Source organism: Grammomys surdaster, unplaced genomic scaffold, assembly GCF_004785775.1.
Source record: "Grammomys surdaster isolate TR1022 unplaced genomic scaffold, NIH_TR_1.0 126182, whole genome shotgun sequence".
NCBI lineage: Eukaryota > Metazoa > Chordata > Mammalia > Rodentia > Muridae > Grammomys > Grammomys surdaster.
Window position 1 is genome coordinate 2515917 of NW_021620988.1, and position 22087 is coordinate 2538003.

Sequence of the window (22087 nt, forward strand, 5' to 3'; positions counted from 1 at the left end):
CTCCCAGCCTAAGCCAGCAACACTGCTTCCACATTGCTACGCTTGCCCTGCCCCCTGCATCCTCTACCTCTCTCACCTGTCAGTCTCACAGTGGCTTTGCACTCAAACCCAAACCAGCCTCTTCCCATGGGCCTTCATGCTTTCTGCCCTGAAGCCCTGTTGACTACAACCAAGTATGCCCACGCCTCGATCTTAAACTTTCTAGTGTTTAGACTGGTAAAAATGTGGAATATCACAACCTTTAAACTACTTAATCACACGTTGGCTCTAGAGCTTAAAACATAAACAACAGAAGAAAGTTCTTACACAAGTCCCAAGCTCGGTTTCAGTGTCAGAGCTGAGGAATTTCTCTGATCAGGAGCAGTCTATCAGCATGGAGACCGGCTAACCACCCACCAGTGTGTCGCGTGGTGGAACTTCGGGTCCCATCCTCCTCCAAGTATTATCTTTTAGCAATTTATTTCTCCTTCCTCTCCCAACAACACTTCAAACCCAGAGCAACAAATGCTGGATGGCAATTTTTACAACTCTTTTGAAGGCACGGTGGTTAGCTACATTTGAAAGGATTATAAGCCATCTTTAAGTACAGCACTGTTATACAATTCAGTTATGATAAAACAGAGATGAGAATTATATTGTTGATGTCAGCTGCACACACCACGGCCTGGAAGACACAAACCCACTCATTACTATGGTTTTACTTATCGCCGAATCCTGCCACTTTAAATTCTTTTAGACAACACGCTTCCATGCCTAACAGCTTGTGCAGTAGAGGATCTTTACAAACACCCATTTGCAACAAAGGAAACCATTTTTATTCGCTAAGATATAAACTAAACAAAAGCCAAGATGTGTAGGAAGAGAGACAATGATTGTACAGAGCTGAGTACTGTGGGGAGCAGACGCGTCCTGAGTGAATGTGTACAGCTAACACGAGCACGCCATGTCTAGGATGCCAACACCGCAGACCCTGGCAGGACTCGGACGCTGACAGTGTGTCCAGAAAATACCAACCGCAGCTTTCTCCTCTCATGGCTACAGTCCAAAAACACACCCCATAGACACCCACTGTGAGATTAGTTAAGCCTTCCTCCTTGTTCATCTGTATGCAAGAAAACTGTCGCGTCAATTCAGATGTACAATATAAACACTCTGAGTGTCCAGACTGCTGGTACACCTCCATGAGAGCACAGGCCCACGTGACCTCAACTTTTCTGTGTGTCAGTGTGTCTCATTGTTTCTTAACCTCCTTGTCACCTCAAGGAGATCAATCCCTAAAGCTGTGCAGGCTGTGGCACTGAAGGATACCCACAGTGACTTGAATAAACACACTTTGGAAATGTTACAAAAGTGCACTCAACGGGCAAGAAAACCCATTTACAACCCATTTTCTATGTCCTTGTCACCTAAGAGTAGCCTAGTAGAAGTTATATTGTAACTTAGCATTGCAACTAGGCACATTTAAACTACGTCAATTGTCCAATTCACGCATTAAGTAAAATAGTTACTCAAGTGTTTTCATGTCTCTATATTTTTTATATTATGTACATATATATTATAAATATGTATGTATGTATGTATGTATGTATGTATGTATAAATGTGTTTCCATAGAATTTAAGGAGTAAAAGAGGAAATATCCTGTATGTAGTTAACAAATATGTCATTATATATATCCAAGTGAAAAAATATATATATATATATAACATACAGAGAGAGAAAGGACGAAGATAAAAATGCTAAAAAGTTTAGTTTTCACAGAAAAGAGCCTTGAGACTTTTGTTTTCTCAGAAAGTATGTGTGGAGGACAGTGGGGGACAGCTTAGTCAGCAAAGGGCATGCTGCACAGGTATTGATGATCTGAGTCTGTGCATATTTGCACACATGCTGGCACACTGTGTGCTTGAACATACACACAATCATGTGCACACACAAGAAGAAAAAGAAAGAAAAAAGGTGGGTGGATGGATGGATGGATGAATGGATGGATGGACCACTATGTCTGGGCCCTTCCTTAATGCATTAAATCATAGGAATTTGGGGCTGAAAGAGACCTAAAGGATTATTTAGCCTCATTTCCTTGCCTTAGGAGAAGGAAGCAAATTTACTGCCCACAGTTGAGCACAGCTAGCTAAGAGTAATGCCCAGATGGGGTGTAGTCTTAGGTAACAGAAATCAGGGTCTGATGTAGGAAAGGAGGGTTCAAGAGCAAGCTAGAGAATGTAAGCTGTCTTTGTGGTACCCAGATGTAAATGCTTTATTCCTTTCTCTTGTGATGTGTAGGGGCATCATTGGAACGAGGCTCAGACTGTGTTTGGTGAGCATGCAGGCATAAGCATGGTATTACAGACTACTTCCTCACTTCCAGTGTCTCAGACTTCTTCCATCATGTCCCTGTTTCCTTAGACACACAATGAGCTCAAAAACCCTTAAACCATTGCCTCTATTCTTGAAAGTTATGCTTTTAGAAGATTATATTAGTAGCTTAATATTCTTGTTAAATTCTCTTAGTCTACATGGTAACAGGGACTTTATAGAAGGAAAGGGTCTCCTGGGTTATCTGGGTGTGCTCAATGAAATCATAAGGGCTCTAAAATCAGAGCATCCCCAGCCTGGTTCTAAGTTGAAGATGTGATTAAGGAAGTGTGCTCAAACAGATGCAACAGTTGCTGGCTTTGAAGATGGCAGAATAGGGCCATAAACCAGGAGAGGGAAGGTGTTCTCCCCTGGAGCCACCAGAAGGTAATGCAATCCCACCTACACCCTGATTCTGGCCCAGGAAGACCCATGTGAGATGTCTGATCCATCCGTGGGTTAATCAGTGCAGTTTGAGGCCACTCAGCTCATTGGAATTCGTTTCAGAAGCAAGGGGAAACTAATACCCACCACCAGCCACCATTCTCATCCGGCCAGTCTGAGGAACAAGGACATATGGAAGAAATCTAGCCTCGTACTTTTGAGGACCTTCCCACCGTCTTCAGGTTATATGAGGGTAACTTTAGAACGGCACGCAGCTTGACAACAGAGATGGAGGCTCCTGAAAGCCGGACAAAGACAACAGCACACAAACTTTGAACAACTTAAGCCGAACTGTTTACTTTAGCGTACTCTTTGAACTCCATGTGCTTCCAAGGGAAACAAAATTTACTTTGAATAAATTTTACAGTCTTCTACTTGAAACAGCTGGTTGGAGTTTTCAAAAAGCATCTTGTCAGAATTATGCATTTTTTTTTCTTAAGACATATTCCACCCACTAAGTCATACCAGAAGCCTTGGTAATCATGGAAAGTGGCTTCGTGAACATGAATCCCTTTGCTCTTCAGTCTGCAATAAGCTTTTTAGAGAAAGGGACAAATACACCGAATGCCTTATATGTAATCCTGAAGAAACCTACACAGGTCACATCATCTCCATAGGGGAGGGAGCAGGGACTGTAGTCAGGGACGAACAAAGCCAGGACATCCCCACAACGGCAAATTCAGCTAGATGCAGTCCAATCTTTTAACAGTCACCTTCCAATCTCCAGCAGAATGTGTCACAATCTGGAAAGAGATTTCCCATGAAGAATATAGTACAGAAGAGAAAAAGAAAGGCAGGGGGAGGGGGTAAGGAGGATTAAAAAAAAAAGTTAAATCTGAATACCTACAGAGAAAAATGTGCCCAAACCAGAGTCTGAGGCTTATGTTCCCAGTCTGGTTTATGTGAATATGGAGCCTCCACCTCAGCCAATTGTTGACATTACGTAATTAGCCGGTTACAATAATAACACTGCAGCTTAACACACTGCCACAACTGGAGGAATTTTAACTACTTTGGTGAATTGCCTGTCACCAGCTACATCTGTGCTGGTCTTCAAAGCAAAAGTGGAGGAAGAAAGAGATGAATGCTTAGTATGCAGATGGCCACGGAGCAAGACAAGAAGGGCCTGGCCCGTCGAGGAGTGTGTGTGTGTGTGGGGGGGGTTGGGGCTACTTACTCCACTCCCATCTGGTCTTTATTTTTATTTAGTTAGTCCAGCTTTTGTTTGTTGCCTTAAGTAAATACGATTCAGTCAAGTACCTCACACAAGCTGGGAACGAGTTTAAAAAAAGAAGAAGAAAAAGCTCCATCAAGGTTATTGTCTGCCCAAAACTCAGATCTTTTATTTTTCAAAGCCATAAATATTAACATACACCCAAATACTTAAGCCAAGCACTTTCAGAGATTTTTATTCTTCCATTTTAAAAAAGCCTGTAACCTAAATAAATAATAAGATACTTCTAAAAGAACTCCTCAGACAGCTTCGGAATCTATTAACAGTTGGAGCATTTGCCAAAGAAAGTTTCACCTGCTGGGGACCCTTTCTTTCTTTCCTTATTCACACATTCGCTCTGGGGAATGGAGGGTGCTATATTCTTTTCTTAGTCAAATAAATGACATCTGAAATACAGCCTGACCCAGGAGCTCAGGCAAATCCCAGAATTCTAAACATTAGACACACTGAACACAAATGTCCAGACTTACACTGGGATGGACATTAGGTATTTCTTTTTAGGTGTCTGAGAGTACATTTCAAACTACTAAATTTGGAAGGAACCTCAGAAATTACTTATTTCACTCTCGGTTTACAAAAGAAAATCTTCCTCCATTGCAATTAAAACACAGAACCCTGTAGTATGGATATTTTGAGATAGGATAGTTCTTCCTGCTTCTCCAGGGGATGGGCAGAAGAATGCTGTCCTGCTCCTCCAAGGCAGCCACACTGAGACTAACAGCCTCTCTGTGGTACCTGATCCCTGCCCCCCTCTTCCCCCCCCCGCGCGGTAGAGATTTACACTTTTCCTCATCCTGACACCTTAACTCCAAAGTTCTTGAGCAAACTTAAAGCCTTCACTTTTGAAGATTAAGAATAAAATCTTTCTGATCCCCATGCAATTTAAAATCAGGGTGATGACGTGTGTGTGTGTGTGTGTGTGTGTGTGTGTGTGTGTGTGTGTAGGTCTCCTGACATGGTACATCTATATTATGTAGATAACTATTACAGACATGTAAATTTAATACTTTCCTGTTCAATCTTTAATATGTTGCATCCTCTCTGCCCTTTGGGGAACCTTACTACTGTTGGTCTTTTATTCTAAATGATATGCCATCAGAGAGTGGATATAGTGTCTAATAAGCATGGCCCATGGCTACACAAATTCCCTTAGCTTCCTTGCTTTTATTTTCTTCACAGTAGTTCTCCTATTTCTAATTATCCATAGAAATGCCATTTTGTTATATATTTATTTTTGGTGTTTACTGCCTGTCTTTCCACTTTAATCAGGAAGAGAAGTATATTTAATGTTGTTTTGTTAGTACCTAGTGTGGGGCTGTAGAAATCCTGGGGTGTTTGGCCACGCCCCCAGAACCCAGAGACCTAAGATGCAGTAAGGCACAAGTAGAGGGCGTGAAACAGGTCTCTGCCTCAAGATTTACATATTAATGAATTACCTAAAGGCCAGGGCATGGCTATCTAAATTTTCATCTCCCAAGCCCCTCCTCTTTCCAATATAAGGAAGCCCCTCCTAGCATTTTGTGGGAGAGCATTCACATCAAGATACAACTATCATGGTCAATAAAATCTCCATGTCTTCGATTCCATGTGTCTCCTGAGACTCTGGACTCTCTTTGTGTAAGTGGGAAACTTGCACCGGGGAAAGCCTCTCCGCCCCTCCCTGCTGCAGCAGTCCACGGGCACTCTCCCTGCTCCAGTGGTCCACCGGGCTCTTTCTAGCACCAGGTCCCTGCACCAGAGCCCTCACGGGCTGCCTCGGAAACTAGCCACGGCCACCGGGCACACTGGGTCCCCGCTCTCCCTGTCCCAGCCATTCGCTGCACACGGTGCTGGTGAAATTGAACCATCAGCTGTGACCACCACCATAGTGCGGGAGGCCTGAGCCTCCGCTCTGAGGACTGCCTCAGCCACGACCCGTGGCGCTCAGGCTCCGTGCGCCCTGCGCGAGTTTTAAACCACACCTAGAGCTGTGCTAGATACACCACAGGAGTTCAGATCATTTTTGATGAATGAATACATAGGTTTTTGTGACTGGTGCGCTGAGTGGGGTGGGGGGGGATATGAAATACAGACAATTAAGGAAAATTCAAACATGTACTTCCCAAATTTATACTAGATCTCCTTCATTCAGTGCAACCAGCTCAATAATTTTGAATCTATCTGCACCTTACTCTGTGACTGAAAAACACGGTACATTATCTCAGGTGATTTGTCAAAAATAACTGACTTTTCTACTCAAAGCAGGTAAAACACAATCACAAAAGACAACAAAAATATATTAGGTAACTGCTGGTATATGAGAAAACAATGTTTCTACACAGGGTATAATTAGCTATGAGTGTCAAAATAGTCTTTTTCCAATTTGTTCGTAATTTCTCAGTATCACCAAGGAAACTTGAAACTTCATTCAATATTATGATAGACAATTGGAGGCTACAAAACCAGATTAGCAGAAAAGCTAACCTCTAAGATGAAGGGAATTTACTGGTCTCCATCAGAGCAATTTCGCAACTTTTGATCTGCCTTACAGGAAATGTTTTTCAGAGACACAAATGGTTGGTTTCACTGTTAATCATTCATTCGGTTTTCCTTCTTGGCCTCTCCTTAGCGCAGGCTAAACTGCAGAAGGGCGTACAAAGGAGAAAGTGCTCAGATGCAGAGAATATCAATATATTTAACCATCCAGATATTAGGACAATTTTATGTCCTTAAAGAGATTATACTAGACAGTAGATATGTTAGACAAAGAATTACTTTTTTCCTAACACAAAAAGAAGCAAGGTACCTTTAGAAATGTTTCAAGAAAGGAAACCCAAAAGACCAACAAGAAACAAGACAAGGTACCACTGTGACTGGGAATCTTCCTTGGATAATACAAATATAGAAAGAACCCCTTTCTCCACTTCTATAAAATCAGGACGTTTATGGGGCTACAAAGATAAAGCTGCCAGACTGTCTCCGTAGTGTGGCTCCCAGGGAGCTCTGTCTGTTTTTAAAGCAGTAAGAGCTGAGGTCATTCTTTTTACTTAAATGTGTTACCTGGGCTATGGCAGTGTAAGAGGCAGGAGTTGTCAGCAAACAGTCCTTGGTGGCTAATGAAAATCCACTCACAGGAGTGCTGCTGTACACAGGAGGTGCCAGACCTTGGGCATATACTCATCCCCAGGCTGACTGGAGCACCGCAGCCCCTACCTCTGAAATCCACTCAGTACAGCCTGTCTGTGCACACCATCTGTGATACAAGGGCAAACTCTCTGCCAACTGCTTTCCACCTACATCCTTTGCTTAATTCTTCTCAAAATTTAAGTTGTTGCTAGTTCCATGGGCAGAACCAGAGGACATCACACAAGCATATACCGAAACAGGCCTGATGTCCCTCACTGGGGACTCTAGAAACCACAGGGGTTATAAAGTAGGACCTGGGTCGCTCCAATTTGTCCCCTGGTCTCTCATGAAGATAGCCATTCAAATTTAACAGAGTAATAATAATCCAAAAGAGAACATCATGATCTTTTAAACTCGAGTCCATGGCAATCACTAATAAACCACTAATAAATACTATGGGAAAGGGATCTTGATTGGGAGACAAAGAAAGCCAGTGGTACAGGTTCCTACCATCCTACCTAGGCAGGGTAGGAGGAGTTGTGTTGGCTTTTGCACACTAGCTAAGTGTAGGGGAATGCCAAGATCAAGCCTGTGCTAGCAGATGCAAACTAAATTATCCCTTGAATAACATCATCCAGGACAAGGGAGACTGGGAGCTCTGGGGACAGCATGGGCAAGACTGTATTCGTGGGTGATCATCAGTGAGATAAAGGGTTTTGCTTCCTGACTCAAATTCTTGGTGTCTCTTTCAAGCAGTGGTACTCCAGGACCAGGAGGTTAAAGGTGTCCTTATTCTTGACATCTTGCAAGTGAGACCAGGAGTTTATCTGCTTCTCAGTTTGACACTTCCTTCAAAAGGACAAACTGTTAACAAGAGTTTGCAGCCCTCCTCCCTTCTGGGTTACGCAGATCACTATCTAAAAGGGTGACTCTTCCATTTTCTTCATTTGTGCCACAAATATTTATCAGGGCCCCACCACAGACCAAGCACCAGGCTAAACACGAGAATGAAGTGATAAATGAGGCAGATATGGCCTCTGCAGACCAGAACTCACCCCTGAAAGTGAGCCAGTGGAGAAACAGGGAGATGGAGCGGCAGAGAAACAGGGCAGGAGGAAAGGTAACCCTCTAACACGAGTGCTCATCATGTGTTTAATCTCGCTGACATCTTTAGCTGAAAAAAGCAATGGTACTTAATGGTGGTTTGATAGGATTGGCCCCACAGACTCATGTCTTTGAATGCTTAGCTCATAGGGAAGGGCACACTGTTAGGAGGTGTGGCCTTGGTGGAGGAAGTATATGTGATGGTTTGTATATGCTTGGCCCAGGGGGTGGCATTATTAGGGGGTGTGGCCCTGTTGGAGTAGGTATGTCACAGTGGGTATGGGCTTAAGACCCTCATCCTAGCTGTCTGGGAGTTAGTCTTCCACAGCAGCCTTCAGATGAAGATGTTGAACCCTCAGCTCCGCTTGCACCATGCCTGCCTGGATGCTTCCATGTTCTAACCTTGGTGATAATGAACTGAACTTCTGAACCTGTAAGCCAGACCCAATTAAATGTTGTCCATTATAAGAGTTGCCTTGGACACGGTGCCTGTCCGCAGCAGTAGAACCCTAACTAAGACAGTAGGTTACTGTAGGGGCGGGCTCTGAAGTCTAATATGCTCAAGTTATGTTCAATGTGGCACACACTCCCTGCTGTTTGTGCATCAAGATGTAGAACTCTCAGCTCCTCTAGCAACACGTCAGCCTACATGCTGCCATGCTTTCTGCCATGAAGATAATGGACTGAACCTCTGAACTGTAAGCCAGACCCAATTAAATGTTGTCCATTATAAGAGTTGCCTTGGTCATGGTGTCTGTTCACAGCAATGAAACCCTAACAAGACAGAACTTCTGGTAAGCATTATCTTTTCTATTAGAAGGATACTTTAATTGTCCTAAGGTGACTGACAACTTCTTGTCCCCATCTTCAAAGTTTAGACAGAAGAAAAGGAAGAGAGGAGGGAAAATGGGCCAGGCTAGAGGCAGAAGACCACACCCCAGCCATAGCCCAACCCAAGAAGGTTCCAACAGCCATAAGAGCTTGAGGGCATGAGAGAGCTCATTTTAAAACTATGTCCCTAGGTCAGCCTCCTTCATCCCTGTGTCCTCAGTGGTGACTGACTGCAGTACTAGCAGTTTTGAATAAACACTGTTTTGAGGAATGAAAGGCTGGGACATTTCCCTGAGGCAGCATGGTGAGAGAAGGCAGCAATCAAAGCTATAGAGAAACACACAGGGTCAGGCAGGATTGTGGAGTTAAGAGACCAGAAAACAACATCGCTGAGCTCCCTCACACAGGCCTTCACCCCCTACTGCCCACTGCCACTGTGCCCCAGGATTACTCAGAAACACGAAGGAGGACACTGGACCTGCCACACTGTGAGACGGGTGTCAGCTCATCCTTATCACTAAAGAAAGAGATGTTGGTCTGGAGAGGTGGTTCAGCCATTAAGAGCACTAGCTGCTCTTCCACAGGACCCAGGTTCAATTCCTAGCACCCACATGGTCGCACGAGTGTCAAAAACTCCAGTCTGTCCCATGAGGTCTGAAGTGTTCTGGCCTGGCACATACGTGGTGACAGACATACATGCAGAAAAAGAAGCAAAGTCATGAAATTATAAGAGTTCAGAACTGGCAACTTGCAGGGAGAATTTAGTATAAGAAATAGGAACTCCTCCAGCAGAAGGATAATCAGCCACTTTCCAACCAGAAACTAACAAAGCTTTAAGTAAAGTGGAGTTTCAAAGTGCCTGCACTCACAGCTAAGAATTTATGTGACTCATTTTATTAAAATTATAGTATTTCTCGGAGACTGACTATAAAATAATTGCTATATCCAATCTTATTTTCCTTCTGATTCCACTATAAAACTTCTTATTCCTGAAGCCACACAAAAACAGTTAAAAATTAAATTATTATAAAAGGAATTTTGGAGGCAGAGGTGGCTCAGTGGATAATGGTAGTTGCTGCCAAGCCTGAAGACCTGATTTCCATCCCTGAGACCCACAGAGAGGGGAAAGAGAGAATTCAGTTCTGCAAGTTGTTCTCTTACCTCCACACACGCATTGTGGCATGTCTATGCCACAATCCATCCAGACACACACCACACACACACACACACACACACCCCACACACACATACACACACACACACACACACACACACACACACACACAGATTCCTTGTGATACTTCAAACTATTAGGGCTTCTAGAGCTATATTCCTACTTTCTAGTTGAAAGACAACTTGTCTAAGTAGAATTTTAATGACAAATATTTTTGTATTTCCTTTGTGTGTGTGTGTGTATCTCCATCTGTCTGAAGCCCTTTCTCTTTCTTTTCCTCCTCATATTGATATATAACTCTTAAAAATTTTTTATTTCTGTTGTTGCTTTAGTTTGCTTGTTTCTTTGGTTTTTTTTTTTTTTGTTGTTGTTGTTCCTTTCATAGACAGGGTTTCACATAGCACAGGCTAGCCCCAAACTTGCTATGTAGCAGAGAACCAAGGATAATGAACTCCTAAGCCTCCTGCCTCCACCTCTAAGATGCTGGGATTCCGGGTATACAGCCTGGAGACCGGCTGACGTGCAGCCTTCAAGGCTTATTTTCCTTTTGTTAGCTAAGTCTCCATCAACAACAAAGTAATGAATACTTTTTACAACTTTATTATCCAAGCAAGCACCTGAATCTATAACCATGTTATCCCGAGTTCAGGTCGGCTATAATAGTTACCATTGGAAACAAATAAATGTAAAGACATGGCTCAACCTGCAACAGAGCTGAGTCTAGAGTGTGAGAACCCAGTAGTCAAGGAAAAACAAAACAAGACAACTGTATTAGAGCATTTGTTGTTCTTGCAGGGGATCTGGGTTAGATTCTTAGCACACACAGAATAGTTCACAAAATCTATAACTTCAGGAGATCCAATGCCTTCTTCTGATCTCTGCCAGTGCCTAGTGTATATGTAGAGCACATACATATACATATATATATTACATATACATATATACATATATAAATACATGCATGCATGCAAGCAAGCATACAAGCAAGCAAAGCAGCCATACAAGTAAAACAAAGTAAATAAATCTTCAAATATTAAAGAAAATAAAAGTGTGCCTTTGTATGTGGCAAAAATATCTGCACTGTAGTAGAGACAGAAGGATCACCAGGGCTTGTTGGCTGGCAGGCCTGCTCAGATTCAATGAATCTGAGCAGATTCCCTGTCTCAAGGGAATAAGATCAAAAACCATAGAGCAGGATACCCAACATCCTCTTCTGGACCTCATTAGGATCACGTATACCGTGTATGCATGTTCATACACCATACAGAGACACACACCATGTACTCTAGAGTACACACATACACACACACACACACACACTAAATGGCCTTTCAAACAAACAGGGAAGGTTGGTTAGTGTCAACCTTTCTTCCAAAATTCATTTTAACTTGGAACCTCAGAATTCAACATTATTTTGGTATATGGTCTTTGAGTTGAGTCACACTGATTCAAATAGCCCATATGGCTAGTATCTAGCATCCTTACAAGGAAGCCATGAGAAGACACAGCTAATCAGAGCAAAGAAAGATAGGTAACAAAGGCAGATATCATGACGATACAAGTAAAAAGCCAAAGAATGTTAAACGTGGCTGGTATCAACCTGAAACTACGGATGAAGAAAGGATTCTTCCCAAAACCCTTCATCATGGCTTGGCCTACACTTAGGTTTCAGACCTCTAGACTCCACAACCCTGGGAATAAATGTCTGTTTGAAGCTATTCAGTCTGTGACAATTAGTTATGGCAGCCCCAGGAAAATCACACAGTATCATTAACTGAAAGGCATGATTGCAGAAAACCAGTATTCCCACAACCCATTCATTCTTAAAGTGAAGACACACAGGACCAGCGCAGATCCCATTTAAGAACACAGGCTGTTTCCTTCCTTGTGGAATAAACCAGGATGTCCACACAGGAATCACAGTGCCCCAGAGCATTTCCAGGTAGACATTGAACTTCACTACAACAAAGAAAGGCCCTGTGCACAGACAGCACGTCTAATGGCCTGACCAGGAAGAAAGGGCACACTGTTCCCTAATCATTTCTGAAAGCCCTCCCCTTATTGACGGCAAAGGAGTAATGAAAATGTTGTTGCAATCATTATAATTCACTGGAAATCTGACAGGGGAAGAAAAGCGCACATGTAAAAACACCGACACACTCAAAGTCTTTCAAGCTTCTCTGGCTTGTTTAACAGTTCCAGCCTGCCTGCCACAGTTCAATAAATCCTAAATGAAAAGCTTTGTATAGAAGTGGCCAACACTGGCAAAATAATCTCTTCCATATTTCCTATATCAATTTTGTGTGTGCGTGCGCGTGCGTCAAGCTTCCTGCACGGAGTGTTAAACATGTGCTCTTTTCTTCGCCAATAGATTTAGGTGGCCGCATCACAAAGGAAACAGTTCATCAAAGACTATTGATGCTTGTAGCTGACTCTTTCAGTGGGGTTAGGCAATTGCCTTGACATCTTCAACAAGTTACATATAGCAGGAAGGGGAAAATAATCAAAGTGGAAATTCCTGGGGATAAAATTCAACTGTTATTCTAGTGAAGATAAAAGAACTTCGGCTTAAATGGTTCTTCTGAAGAGACTCTTACTGATTCAAGTGGAATCTTCTCTGGAACATCAACTATGTGGTTTTCAGGGGTTCTATCTCCCTTGATGATTCAAGGGTACCTACAAGAAAGCAAATTTATCCTATCAAGCCAGTGTAATGTCCACTTCCTGGCCATTCAAATCCATTCAGAAAATATGATCTATATCTACAGTTATTCAACTGTGTCAAGTGGCAGCATCTGTGCCTGGCAATTCGTGCTGATGTTTTCTGATGATTTCTAGCCCGTGATCTCTCTTTCCTCTAAAGGTGTGGGGCTCTAATTTCAACAGTGCCTGAGGTCAGCAAGATGGCAGAAGTCATGAGGGCCAGCATGAAGAGTTCTTATTCCTCATCAGAGTTCTGGATGGGGAGGGTCGCCTAAGATCTGTTAGGTCAGACTGCAGAGGTAAGTACAGTGGATTTTTTCTTTCTAGAAAACACATACACAGAGAGAGAGAGAGAGAGAGAGAGAGAGAGAGAGAGAGAGAGAGAGAGACAGAGAGAGACAGAGAGAGACAGAGAGAGACAGACACAGAGAAGGAGGGAGGGAGGCAGGGAGGGAGGGAGAGAGGGAGGGAGGAATGTGCATATGTGTATGTGAGAGTATATATGTGTGTGTGTGTGTGTGTGTGTGTGTGTGTGTGTGTGTGTGTGTGTGTAAGCCAGATGTCACCAGCAGGCGGTGTTCCTCAGGATGCCTCTATCTTGTATTCTAAGACAAGGTCTCTCACTGGCTAGCTAGGTTGGGCAGCGAGTTAAACCCCAAGTATCCTCCCACTCCATCTGCCCAGTGCTAGGATGGCAAGCCCACCACACTCAACTTCTTAACCTGACAGGTCCTCTTGCTGACAAAGACCTTCGCTCACTGAGCCGCCTCCCTGGCTCTGGGCCCTATTTTTTAATAGTCATACCTCGTTTCCCTGTTTCAAGGTCACATGATAAAGTAAAATCAGGATTACCCCAAACTGCCATAGGAAGAGGCGTGGACAGAGAAACTGCTTAGCTCAGAACTAGCTTCCATCCACTCTATGGCTTCTTACCCAGGGCCTCACCAAGAAGAGGCTCACTTGCCAGAAGTGTGGAGTCTGCATTCAAGTGCTGTTACACTGAAGGCAATCAAGCCCAAGGATGCAGCAAACACTGCTGAGGCCTGGTACACTATGTGCGCTCCTCTCCTCTTCCCTCCCTCTAGCTAAGTTAGACATACGTGTTAACTTTCAGCAAGAACCACTGTAGCTATGGCAGCCACCAACAGACAAGGCACAAGGACTCCACCCCCATAGAGTTATTTGAAGGAGTTTTTTTTTTTCCTTTTGAACATAAATAAATGCCTGCAGCTATTTCAGGACTGTTATGTTCTACTTCGGTATACACAGATATTAAGCCAGCAAGTTAAAACTGTCGTTCCAAAATTGTCCCCTTTGGGACAGATAAATAGATCTTATGCTTGTTACTAAGGATGCTATGGTTTATTATATGGCTGAATGCAGCATACTGTTCTCTGGGTACTGTCAGAACACAGTGCTCCCTGCGTAGAACAAGGAGACAAAGTCTGACCACACAGCCCTGTGGCCTCAGGACTGGAAGGTGAGGGCTCTCGTTAGCAGCTGATCCTCAGTGGAAGCAGATGACCTCTGGGAGCCTTGGAATCTATAAGTCGTGGTTAGAGTCAACAAGACACATTTGCTGGTTGATGCTTCTTTATTATTGATCTGGTAATTTTTCCCCCTGCTTTTTTTTCCTCCCTGTATATCTACTATTATCTTTTACCATTTATCCTAAGGAAATCTGTAGAATGAGAAATTTGCTTGCATTTGGGGTACACTTAGAAGAGGCTAGCCTATCTCAGTAACAAGCCTGAAAACCAATGGAAAACAGGCCAAGCAAGTCTCTAGCATATTTATAAGTGAGAACCAGAGAACATAGTTGGGAAACAGGACATGAAGATATTTCTCCACCTGAAAACTTTTGTGTAGTAAATTTAGTGTTAAAATTGAAGGGGTGAGCATTTCAACCTTTTTAAAGCTGGGAAGTAAAGCACTCACAAAACCCAAGACATGTACTTCAAAAGTTGTCACAAAAGGAAACACTCACAAACCCATCACAAGATGCTAGAACACAGAAACACCTCTCACAGCTTTACTATTTCCTGAAGGGCAGCTGCCATCCAGAGTTTCACCTAAGAGGCATCTTCAGGCACTGTGATTTTGTTTTGACTTTAAAAAAAAATTTCTTTTTTGCAACTGTTGGAATTATTTTATGTATAGCTTCCTTTGGTTCTGTATTATGCTGTGATTTCCTAGGCCTTAGTTTTCGTGGTAGGTCTTAAACACGCCTTTTAAGTTTCTCTTAACTGTGTTTTGAGGGTAAAAGCTCTGTACCATAAAATGTGCATATCAAAAACTTGTAGAGCCCAAAGCAGTTGATGTAATCCATATTTTTCCCAGGTACATATCAACTCTGGGTGCTTCCAAAGCCCTTGTCAAACTAGGTGGGTGTCACAGTCTCTCCCTGTGAGAAATAACACTATGCACTGTAGCAGGATATACATTCTGCTACATTGTATTCACAGTGGAGCTAAGTGATTAGGCAGTAGAAGAGGAGGTGGAGCTGGGAGAAGAAGAAAGAGAGGAAAAGAGGAAGGTGAGGGGTGAAAGAGAGGAAGAGGAAGAGAGAAAGAGAGGAACGGGAGGAGAAGGAGGCAATGGACCATGGAGAACCTCGAATAGGTCGAAAGCTGTCCCGGGTAGCAACTTCTATCAAAAGGTTAGATATTGGGTAACAACTCTAATTGTGTGGGCATCTTATTGATTGAGCAGTTCTAAATATATAAATCCTTTAGATAATCATTAAGCTTTAAGAGTCTCATTTCAACCGGGTACTGTGAGAATGGCAGATATTGTCTAGGGTTCAGCCGAGCTTTGTGGATGCAGCATGGGGGATTGGCAGAGCCATCCCCCACACTGGCATCTCAAGGGTGCCAGGACCTGTGCAACTAGCTAGCCAGAGCCCGGGTCAGAGGCAAGGAGCAGTGGGAACATGGCAGCTGCCTGGGAACAAGACGAACTGGGCGCCATTTCCTAAATATCATCCCTACATTGCACTTTTTCAAATGCCCTATTTTTAAAAAATGTACATTTAAAACTCAATGATGTTTTAAAAATACTGTTATTCTTCTCTACAGTCATTTTTGATTTCCTGTCTTCCCAGTCAAATCTCATTTCTAACCTTCCATCTGAAATAGCTTTTCTCCTGAGGGAGATCTTCCGTCATCTCTGATCTTTTGCTAATAGACTATCCAGTTTTGCCTGTCTAAAAAGATGTTTATCTTACCTTTTTACTGTGTGGGGTATATCTGTTAGGTACCAACCACTTGATTGGCAGCTATTTTCTTTCAATACATTAACGATACTATTATTCTGCCATACTCCTAGAATTTTTAGGAAAGAAATTTGTGTCCCTTTAACCTGGTTGCTTTGGTTTCTTGTATGCGCATTGTGCAGTGTACAGTATCTCCTTCTCCGGGCATTGTCAGAACACACTGTTCCCTATGAAGAAGGACATAAAGTCTCGCCACACGGCCTGGCTCTACCAGCCATTGGGGTGGCTGAACTGAACGTGAATGTTTTGTTGTTTTGTTGTTTTGTTTTTAAATCGTTTTAAAACTGCTATGTCTAAGTAAGGATTTCTTTTTGCTGATCCTTCATGGAGTTCACGGTACAGTCTTGAGTTTAGACATGAAGTCTATGCATCAACACCATAAAATCCTCAGACATCACCTGGTCCACTTCAGGTTTAACCACCTGAGATTTCAACTGTATTTGAAAATCTCATTGCATCCGGTTGTGTCTCTTAACATCTGCATTTTCCTTTCTGGGTCGTCCTTTACAGATTTCCTTTTCCTTAGTCTTTAATGTGTTAATTCTCTCTGTGTTTGTATCTAATCTACTTTTAGATAGCAACCCCTAAGCAAACTGTATATTATAGTGACTATAATTTGCAATTCTACAATTTTCATTTTGTTCTCATTTATGTTCCACCTTGGCTTCAATTCTTGTCTTTTCTTAAAATAGTAAACTCATAGATTCTAAAGTCTGAATTCATAATGGCAATCTCTGAAGCTCCTGATAAATTTTTTAATTGATTTTACCTTTTAATGTTTATGTATACGGGTATCTTTGCCTGCAGTGTTTATGTGGGGGTGATACCTGAAGAGGCCAGAAGAGAGTATTGGTTCCCTTGAGCCTGGAGTTACAGGCAGTAACAAGCTGTCACGTGGGTGCAGGGACTTGAACCCAGGTCCTCTGTAGAACAGTCAGTGCTCCAACCACTGAGCCCTCTCTAGCCCTCAAAAGCTTTTTCTTCTGCTGTTGTTTCTCTGGTTTTGCTGCTTTCTTTCCTTCTTATTTGATTTTGATTTTCTAACAGACATTGTTTCTTATAAAACTGCTCACAGAAACAATCTGAGAATTAGGATGATAATATATTCTTCTAGAGGTGATTTCAACATATTCCACCACATACCTGTGGGAATGGCACTCTACAATAACCACGTTCTGACTTCAGGGAAGGAATAGGAATTAGGCCTTCATTCTCCCCAACGGTGGCCTCATAAGCCTGTATACCTCCAAATACTTATATATTTTACCTCACTCATCAGCTTCAGTAGAAAGTATAACCCAAGTTAGCTAGCCTTCCAGCACAAGAGTCTAACTCCTGGCTTTGCATTCTGTTACTACAGGCCATTCTCTCAGTCTCCCAAAGTGTTTCCATACATCATTTTAAAAGCCTGGTCACCCATCCTAATTAGTTTATCTGATAAGGTATATTATTTGGAAATGTTGATAAGTTTTGACTATTCTGCATTAAAAAAAAATAAGGATTAAAATTGGGCTGGAGAGACGGCTTGGCCATTAAGAGCACTTGCTGCTCTTCCAGAGGACTCAAGTTCAACTCCCAGCAACCAACATAGCCACTCACAACTGTCTACAACTTGAGTCCTCGGAGATCCGAGCCTTCTGGCCTCTGCAGGCACTGCAAGCATGTGACACACAGACAGACACACAAGCAAGACATTCATCCTCATAAAATACAAATAGAGAAAAAAATATTTTTAAAAAAAGAATGACTAAGAAACACTCAAAGGAGTCATTTTTAATTTTATCACCTTTAACTCAATCTCAGAAAACTCATCCTGTAAGTACTTCATCAGTTCTTGTTCTCGTTCATATGAAAACAAAAAGCAAAACAAAAAAACAAACAGCTGCCAAGAAGCAGCTCTGGAGAAAGGGTTTGCTTTGGTTTACTATTGAAGGGTACAGTCCATCCTGGAGGGGAAGGATTTGAGAGCATGAGGTGGCTAATCCTCATAGCTGCAGGAAGGACTCAGATTACTGGGCCTCGGCTTGCTTTCTCTTTTTTATTCAGTGCATGATCCCAGCCCACAGCACCAGTGTGGCTCACAGTCAGGGTCATCCCTCCTCAGTTAAACCTTTTGGAGACATCCTCATAGCCACACACCAGGTGTGTTTCCATGGTGATTCTAAATCCCATCAAACTGATGATGACTATTGCCCATCAGAACAGCCAAGCTTTCTGTGAGCCTTATAAAACAAATTGCAACTGGAACAGCAAGTCAATCCTGTACATTTAAGTAAAAGTATTGGCATTTTTATCTTAATAGCACAAATGTATATAAATCTTAGAAGTCCTCAACTAATAGAAACATTTTTTAGTACTGTCTGTTTAGCACAGTATTACAGACCTGTACATCGTAACTAAAATGTGGGTTGCTGGGCTGGGGAACTGGCTCAGTGGGTAAAACAGCTTGTTGTACAAGCATGAGGATCTGAGTTCAGATCCCAAAGGACTCACATAGAAACCTCCTGTTGCTGCACGTTCCTGTAAATCCCAGTTATAAGGGATGGGGAAATGTGTGTATGTGTGTTGGAGGCAGGGGCAGCTTCTAGGGGTTATTGGCTAGCCAGGGTCACTGAAAAATGGTAAGCTCCTGACTCAGCAGGAGACACTGAAGAGAATATGGTGCTGGGTGATAGAGGAGGACCTCAGATGTTATCCAGTTTCTTCATGCAAGAACGCATCGCACACAGACACACACACACACACACAGTTAACTGTAGGAGACTGATCAAGATAAAATATTCAATAATTTAATTGTCTTCTTTGCTATGTAAGTAAATTAACTTATGGAAAAGAAGAGAACAAGCTTGTATGTATCCACTTTTCACGAACTTTCCACACTCAGGGATTGTTTTCAAGGTTATGACAGCTTTCAACTCCGTACACCCATTCTAAAAGGCCTTAACTGTCAGAGGCTGATCTAACCACTAACAAGCCTGGCTACATACACAGTGTTCTGCTCTAAAATGTACACTTTTGTAAACATCACAAAGTACATATTCTTGTTCTATTTCCTTCTTTTTACTCTAAATACAGAAGAGCCAGGGCATGCATTCTGATTTGTATAATTTTATGTTTTTGGTTGCGAGTCTAGCTTTTAATGGAGAAGAGAGGTCTGTGTGAGAGGCTGTCAAGGCAGGGGGATTAGGGCCTTGCCAACTATGGCTTCTGAAGGGCTCACTCAGGAGAGCCAACACCCCCTGGACAGTAGGTCTCAGTGGCAATCAAGAAAGGGGAACAAGTATGTTCTTTCATAAAATGAAGGCAAAGCCAAACACACGTGGTATTTCGTGTGTGTGTGTGTGTGTGTGTGTATGTGTGTGTGTGCTTATTATATAACGTCGGTGATTCTTTCTGTCTGTTGGTTGGGTTTTTAAACAGTCTGTGAGGTAGGTAGGAGGCAACTAGAACTATATGCTATAATCTTTACATTTGGAAAGGAATCCAGCACCAGGTTTTTTAGACTCTAGTGTACACAGTGCCAGCAGAGAACCGATGTATAATTTCTCCATTACCGGCTGTGACAAGTGCCCTGCTCTCAGTGACTTACCACTGCATTCTCATTCAGGTCTAGCAACTACTTGGCAAGAACTTTTCTTCTCTACAGAGATTGAAGACTTGAGTTCTTACTCTTCTCATGAGATGGAATCTTTACCATCATCCCACATTGTGCAGCCAGAGGCAGAAGGTAAAGCAGAGCATGGGGCGAGTTTCAAGCACTCCCAAAGAGCCAGGAAATGGCATATACCAGTCTGGATCACATCTCCTGCTGGATCCCAGTCACATGGGAATGCACTAACAGTCTGGGAGTCTCGAGACTCTTGCCTTCAGGTGGCACTCAAGAGTAGAGGAAGACTATTACATTTAAGAAAGCAACTAGCACCTCTGGCAATGGGCAAAGAGACACCTTGTTGGTGGTGATGTTCTTATATCAGACAGGGGCAAAGCAGATGGCAGTCCTTAGTTCATTCTAGCTTGATGCCTGGCTGGGTGGTCAAAGGACTCATAAAAATCAAATCAAATCAAATCCAGGCAGCTCATCACAGGAGGAGGAAGAGAGAGACCTGTGAACTGCCATGCCACCCACAGACCTGCCCTCCAGAGTATGGTACAGGAAGGCCATAGACACCTCCTTGCTGCCATACCACAAAGCACTTGACAGCCTGTAGTGGGAGCCACCACAGTGTACGAGTATTTGGTGGCCAGATGGGAGAGAAAGAGAAGCAGAGCAGCTTGAGCATTGTGGAGAGAGATGGAACTGGAGACTCAGGGTGGAGAGGAGGAGCCTGCTATGAGTGGCCAGCCCTGCCACATGGGGCCATGGTAAGGTTCCAAGCTAAGCAGCCACAGAGGGCCATGTCTCAGTCCACAGCTACGCAGCAGCAAGGGTCGATGTCAATATCTATGGCCCATATTAACACTAGAGAACACAGGGATGTCCCTGATGGGGGATGTCCCTGGTAGGGGAAGCTAGTGGATATCCAGGGGCTGTTCATTACTGGTCCCACCCATCCCTAGATGAGGTGCTCTGGAGAGCTGGCCCCATCTCTCACAGGCAGCATTGCTGATAGCAGCATCGGGTGGTCTAGCTGGAGCAGTGCTGGAGAGCTCTCCTGGTGGTTTGGATAAGGGAGAGCCAGTGGGCTGACTAGCTCAACTACCACCCAGGCCCAGATCCAGTCAGGGCTCTGAATTAGTCCACCTCAAAAATCTATATCATCTCCGAACACATTTGGGATGCTTGAAAGGACCAGTTCTGCTGTTCCAAAGCTACTGGATCTCCATGACAGAGGGTAACAAAAGGATAACCAGAAGTCCTGGTGAGGATCCAATAATGATGGTGTCACAGAAGCCAGAGATCTGGAACCAGACTGATGACTTGTTGCAATGAACGTTTGTAAGTGAAGACATGTGGGCAAAGGGATAGACTGTGGGACACACTGTGACACACTACTGCTTCCATAATGAGATGTTTCCTATGCTTTGTTGTTGCTGGTGGTGGTGGTGGTGGTGGTGTGTGTGTGTGTGTGTGTGTTATTTGGGGGGGGAGGTTGCAAGGATGAAGGGTAAATGTGAGGGGATGGGGAGGTGAGCAGGATTGGGGTTTATGATGTGAAATTCACAAAGAATTAACAAAAAGTTAAAAAAAACAGTTCTTAAAAATAAAACCAGCCATAGGATGGGAAAGATGTTATGTAAATAAGAAGAAAGAGGAATGACTAATTTCTTGTCAGAAATACTGAGGAAAATAAATAAATCTGTCAAACAGGGATTCGAAACCCAGATGAAATAGCTTTCCAAAACGACGAGGAAGTGAAGATGATTGGCCCAGATGAAGGGAGTGGTTTGCAATACTTACAGATGCACAGGAAATGTGCAAGGAAAAATTCAAAACCAGAGGGAACGGGTACAAGATGGAACTCTCCATCTACCTAAAAGAGTCAAGAAAGCATAAAATAAAAGCACATTTAAAGTCACTCAAAGAAGAGGAGGAGGAAGAGGAGGAGGAGGAAGAAGAAGAGGAGGAGGAGGAAGAAGAAGAGGAGGAGGAGGAGAAGGAAGAGGAGGAGGAGGAGGAGGAGGAGGAGGAGGAGGAGGAGGAGGAGCAAAAGAAAAAGAAAAGCAGTTAGGAACATCTATCAAAGCTTCTAAATGTCCCAATAATTGAAAAAGACAAGAGTAAACCTGACAGAGAGGCAAGAGTAGAAGATGACAGTACCAACATCAAGATGATGAATAATCAGTGTGCTGGAGCATGCCTTTAATCCCTCAGGAGGCAGACATGTCTGTGAGTCTGAGGCCAGACTGGTTCTGGTCCAGCTAGA

The 22087-nt window shown here is 43.1% G+C and overlaps 1 protein-coding gene and 1 pseudogene across 1 annotated transcript in view; one reads left to right on the forward strand and one right to left on the reverse strand.

Moving 5' to 3' along the window:
* Sh3rf1 (SH3 domain containing ring finger 1) overlaps window positions 1–22087 on the reverse strand; it is a 162584-nt gene that overhangs the window by 72957 nt on the left and 67540 nt on the right. The window lies entirely within an intron of this gene.
* Window positions 20143–20271, forward strand: LOC114612778 (annotated as a pseudogene).